The 6202-nt window shown below is 35.1% G+C and overlaps 1 long non-coding RNA gene across 1 annotated transcript in view; it reads left to right on the forward strand.

The window, feature by feature from the left end:
• Nucleotides 1–6202, forward strand: part of LOC112478703 — a 22837-nt gene that overhangs the window by 6925 nt on the left and 9710 nt on the right. Inside the window, exon 2 of the long non-coding RNA XR_003045950.1 lies at nucleotides 3331–3433. This is a non-coding gene — a long non-coding RNA (uncharacterized LOC112478703). The remainder of the gene's footprint in view (nucleotides 1–3330; nucleotides 3434–6202) is intronic.

Genomic DNA, 6202 nt, shown 5'->3' on the forward strand with positions numbered 1-6202 from the left:
CCCACCCCGTCTCTCCACATTAATCATCTTCTGCTTTCAGTGTTTTAAGTGTGAAAGGTCAGCCATCAAAGTATTTGAAAGCAGTTTTTAAACGCCGACCTTGCCCCTACTAAGTCCCTTTTCTAGTTAAACAGATTCATTTCCTTCAGTTGTTCTTTGTGTGTCACTATTTCCAAATGCTTCTTGTAATTTTCTTTTTCTCTGAAACATCACTCAAAAAATCACATTTAAAGTATAACACTTGGTCTGGGGGCTGAGTGGCGCAAGGAGCAAGAATACTACATTACCTTCTTTGTATTGATTTGTAGACTGATTTTTTTTTTTTTTTTGGCTGATTTATCTTAGTGCTTATTCAATTAATCCCACTGGCTAGTAAAATCTTTTGTACTCATTTGTATTTTGGTTAAATCACACTGCTAATATGAAGTAATAGGTTATTGGAACCTAAGAGGATGACATTATTCCTATTAAATGGTATCATGCTTTTTCTTACTTTTGACCCTGTTAATCTGTGATTTTGCTCAGACCTTTATCAGTAGTCACTGATAAAAGGTTGAACAAAACAGGGTTGAGAACTGAGTCATGAATCATTCCACTTTAATGACTATAAATACTATCCATGTGTTGATAATTTCTAAATTTATAGCTCTAGCTGTGCCTGTTTCCAAGCTTCAAATTCATGTGTCCTGCTGACAAATATGACATTTCAAACTTCATGTGTCTTAAAAAACTTAGCTTTTGATTTCTACCCCCAAATCTGACCCTCTGATCATTCTCATCACACAGTTGGTTGAACTCAGAACTTAGGAGTCAGTTTTAATTCCTTCACTTCCCTCATTGTCTTCTTCCCCACAAGGCTGTTAGTTCTACCTCCAAAACTAATGCTTTCTCCTTCTATTTTCACTTCTTCTCCTGGTCTAAGTTTATATCTTACCTGAATCATCTCAATAGGTTCCATGTTTGATTCGGCTTCTACTCTTCTCCCCAAAATTGCTTTCTTCGAACGATCTGTTAATCTATAACTATTGCCAAAAGTCTGTTCATTTAGAACTACAATATAATACAGCAATTCCACTTCTAGGTATTTATCTGAAGGAAACAAAAACACTAACTTGAAAAGATATCCCCGTGTTCACTGAAACATTATTTGCTATAGCCAAGACATGGAAACACAACTTAAGTGCCCATCAAGAGATGAATGGATAAAGATGTAACGTACGTGTGTGTGTGTGTGTGTGTGTGTGTGTGTGTGTGTGTGTGTGTAATATGTATAACATGTATATATAATGGAATATTATTCAGCCATAAAAAAGACCAAAATTCTACCACTTGTGACAACATGAATGGACCTTGAGGCTAGTATGCTAAGTGAAATGAATCAGACAAAGATCTCGCTTAGACATGGAATCTAAAAAAAGAAACCAAACTCATAGATACAGAGAACAGTTGGTAGTTGCCAGAGATAGCAGTAGGGTGGGGTGGGTAGGTGAAATTGGTGAAGGGGGTTAAACTTCCGATTAAAACAAATATGTCCTGGAGATGTAACGTATAGCATGGTGATGATAGTTAATACTGTATTGTGTATTTGAAAGTTGTTAAGAGTAGGTCTTAAAAGTTCTCATCACAAGAAAAAAAGCTTGTAACTATGTCTGATGTTGGATGTTAACTAGACTTATTGTGGGAAAAGAAAAAAGAAACACACAACTTGATGAATATTCTTGTTAAAGTATAATTTATGTATATCAAAGCGACCAAATAATAGATATATAGCTCAGTGAGTTATTAGAAGGAAAAGATGCTCTATAACCTCCACCCAGATCAAGAAATGGAACATCACCAGACCTCAGAAGTCGGTCTTATCCCATGTTCATCACCATCCTCATCTCCTTCACACAAATAACTGTACTTTAACACGACGCATTAGACATGCCTGTTTTAAATTTTACATAAAGGAGATCATATATAATTTTCTTTTGAGTCCAATTTGTTTCATTAAGCATGACTATGAGATACATCCATATTGTATAATGGAGTCGTTCTTTCATTTTCATTTCATCTCATTTCATTACTGTGGTGTTTCACCACAATTTATCCATGCGAACGTAGATGGATATGTGGGTTGTTTCCTGTTAGGGGCTACTGTGAATAATGTTGCTAGGGACATTTCTGAATATGTCTTTTGGTGCAGCTACTGACAAGTTCCTGTTGGTTTTATATCTAGGAGAAGATTCACTGAGTTAAAGGGTAAATGTATGTTCAATTATAGTAGATATTTCCAATTTCATAAAGTCATTATACTAATTTACACTCCCACCAGCACTGAATGAGAATTCCAGTTGCTCCACATCCTCATCATGTACATACACAATTTGATTTGATATGTATGTATGTATGTATGTATTTTAACTTAATTTTTAATTATTATTTTTAAAATTAATTAATTAATGTTTTTATGGTGACTTTGGTTAACGAAATCCAGTAAGTTTCAGCTGTACATTTTCAACTTGATTTTAAATAGCAAAAAACAATTTTAAAAATTAGATAATTCAATAAGAATAGGAGAATATATTAAGGTTGGCAATGTCAAGAGTGAAAGGTGAAAGATCCCTCCTAGAATCAGGAGGTAGATGAAAAGCATAATTGAATATTGGTTTGAGACTAATATTCTTTCCAAGGCACAGGTCACTGGAGAACATCCTCTCACAGAAATACACAGGGGCCGGAACAATCAGCCTAATTAAAATGTCTCTTTGGAGAGTGGGAAATGCATTCTTATTCACTCTACTTGCTTCCTGGGAAGAAATAATATCAAGTGTTAGAAGAGACACCTTGCTTTTACAAATCGTCTTTTGAAATATATTATTATGAGTGAGTAGACTATTTTTCTTGAACATATGGACATAACCAATATCACAATTCTTCATTTATGTATCCGTGACTTCTATATTTCTTTTGTCTTTGCTGTCTTTTCAGTATAATTACTCACCTGGCTTTTATCTTCCCCAGACATATATGTTCCATTTTAGCTTAGCTGCATACACTTTTTAAAAATATATAAATCTGCCGCACACTTACAAATTTTCAATTTAATGTCTAGTGATGGCTGTTGAGAAATACTGATCTAATTTCTTGATGGTTCTGTTTAACTTTCATGGTATAAGGCCAGTGTTAGCATCGCAGGTCCAGACCAAAATATTTCTGAGTGAAAAGAGGCTACTGTTGTTATTACATCAAGACAACCAGCAGAGACAGAGACTGTTCTGAGAAAATTAGGATCTGTTGCCATCAAAGCTTGACAATAATCCTCAGACTATCTTTCCTCACTTCCAGGGCTAAGTAAGGATGGAGGACACTAATCTGGTTGCCTTGAAGGGATGGGAGTTGGTCAGGAAAGGAGGAAAGGAGAAAAGAAGAATCACCCACCCTCAAAAAAGTATGTAGTAGAAAAAACCATGAGTTTAAATTTAAGTTTTCCTGTTCTAAAAATCACTAGCTGTTACTCAACGTTTCTTATCCTTGAGTTCATTGTAAAATAGTAATGACATAAGAATGAAACAAAATACCAGAGAAAGTGTTTAGCTCTGCCATTACCAGAAAAGACACTCAATACATTTTACTCTCCTCAGGGGATCGATGCTTGGAAATAAGAAGGTAACCGAAGGAAGGGGAGATGACCTCATACTGAATAAAGTCTGGTTCTCTTATCCAACTCATAATTCTTAATATTGTATACATCTTTTATATTTTCCTTCACACTTTTTTCCTCAATATTTTTACTACTAAAAAGTATCTTTTTACTTAGGCAGAGCAATTCTTCTTATTATTTTTAAATTAAGTTTATTAAAGTAACATTGGTTAATACAATTATATAATTTTCAGGTGTACATTATAATTTAACATCTGTATAGTCTATTGTGTGTTTAACACCCAAAGTCCAGTTTCCTTCAGCTACCATATATTTGATCCCTTTTATCCATTTTGCCCTCCCCCTACCCTCCTATATTTGACCCCCTTTACCCATCTACCTCCCCCCTCCTCCCTTATCCCCTAACCACTGGTAACCACTAGTCTATAGTCCATGTCCATGAGTCTCTGTTTGTCCTGTTCCTTTGTTGCTTTTAGGTTTATATCTCACATGTAAATGATACCATGTGATTTTCAACTTTTTCTGTCTGGCTTATTTCGTTTAGCATGATTATCTCAACTTCTATCCATGTTGTTACAAATGGCTATATTTCATCTCTTCTTATGGCTGAATAATATTCCATTGTATATATGTACCAAAGCTTCTTTAGCCAATCAACTATTGTAAGACATTTCGGTTGCTTCCATGTCCTGGTGAATAATGCTGCTATGAACATTGGTGTGCAAATATCTTTATAGATATGATTTTTTGTCTTTGGGGTAAATATCCAGTAGAAGGATTGCTGGATCATATGGTAGATCAATTCTTAGTTTTTGAGGAACCTCCATACTGTTTTCCATAGTAGCTGTACCAATTTGCAGTCCCACCAACAGTGCATGAGGGTTCCTTTTTCTCCGTATCCTCTCCAGCATTTATTACTTGCCCTGTTGATTATAGCTATCCTAACAGGTGTGAAATGGTATCTCATTGTGGTTTTGATTTGCACTTCTCTAATAGCTAGTGATGTTGAGCATACTTTCATGTTTGTTGGCCATTTGTATGTCCTTTGGGGAGAAGTGTCTGCTCGGATCTTCTGCCCATTTTTTGATTGGATTGTTTGTTTTTTTGTCGTTATTGAGCCATATGAGTTCTTTATACATTTTGGATATTAGCCCTTATTGGAAGCATTGCTTGCAAATATATTATCCCATTCGGATGGTTGTCTCTTTACCTTGTTGACAGTTTCTTTTGCTGAGCAGAAGCCTTTTAGTTTGATGTAGTCCCATTCATTTATTTTTGCTTTTACTTCTCTTGCCTTTGAGGTCAAATTCATAAAATCCTCTTTAAGTCCAAGGTCCTTGAGTTTCATTTTTATGATTTCTTCTATGCATTTTATTGTTTCAGGTCTTGTATTCAGGTCCTTAATCCATTTTGAGTTAATTTTAGTGTGTGGTGATAGACAACAGTCTAGTTTCATTCTTTTGCAGGTGGCTTTCCAGTTTTTCCCGCATCATTTATTGAAGAGACTTTCCTTTCTCCACTATGTGTTTTTGGCTTTTTTGTCGAAAATTATTTGCCCATATGTATATGAATTTACTTCTGGACTCTCGATTCCATTCCACTGGTCCGGGTGTCTGTTTTGCTGCCAATATCATGCTGTTTTTATTACTGTCGCTTTGTAATATGATTTGAATTCGGGCAGAGTGATGCCTCCAGCCTTGTTCTTTTTTCTCAGGATGGCTTTGGCAATTGGGTTTTTTTTTTTTTTTTTTTTGAGCAATTGTTATTATACCCAAATTAGAGACAAAGAAACTGAGGCTCAGAGAAGTTCATGGATTTGACAAAGTTTCCATGGATATTAAATGTTAGTTGCAGGACATAAACCCAAGTCTCTTGAGTCTTGGTCTAGGACTTTTTCCAATGTGTCAGGTTCTCCCTGACTTTTTCAGGTGAATGGATGGGGAATTAATTAATTCTGGTCCCAGGCTCGAGATAATACACTGATTTAAAAAGAACCTTTTAATAAATTATTTAAGGTGCATTTCCTTGTATGATATGCTTTGCTTTTTATATTTTTTGACACACCCAAGGTGTTGATTATGATTCTAGAAGCTAAAAGATAAAATCAGAATCTTTTCATTATCTGCATGTGTATTACACATTTATGTTTATTCTAAAACAAATGGTCAGTCCTGCAGTTGCTTTTCCCTGAATGCTAGATACACCTCAGATAGTTTTCCTTAAACTTTCTTTTCCATGAAAGCAATTATACTCTGGGAATGCTGGTATTACATCCAAGATGGAATTAATAATTTTAATCTGTGATAAAAAGCACATTATTTCAAAGGCAAATGAAAAGTAAATCATGAGCCAGCTATTGTTTAGGATTATTCTCCAGTGCCTTCTTCAATTGATAGCAGGAGAAATTTATAATTAGTCTTAAAAACTTTGAAGCTTAATAATCAGACTGCTAGTTTTTCAACAATACAGAAGGGGAAACAGGTGGACAATGTTCTGAGTCAATGGAAATAGCTCATGCCTCTCCAAGCGGGTGGGCTGATCCTGAGCACAGTGAGG

The sequence above is a fragment of the Pteropus alecto genome, unplaced genomic scaffold, assembly GCF_000325575.1.
Source record: "Pteropus alecto unplaced genomic scaffold, ASM32557v1 scaffold22, whole genome shotgun sequence".
NCBI classification, from domain to species: Eukaryota; Metazoa; Chordata; class Mammalia; order Chiroptera; family Pteropodidae; genus Pteropus; species Pteropus alecto.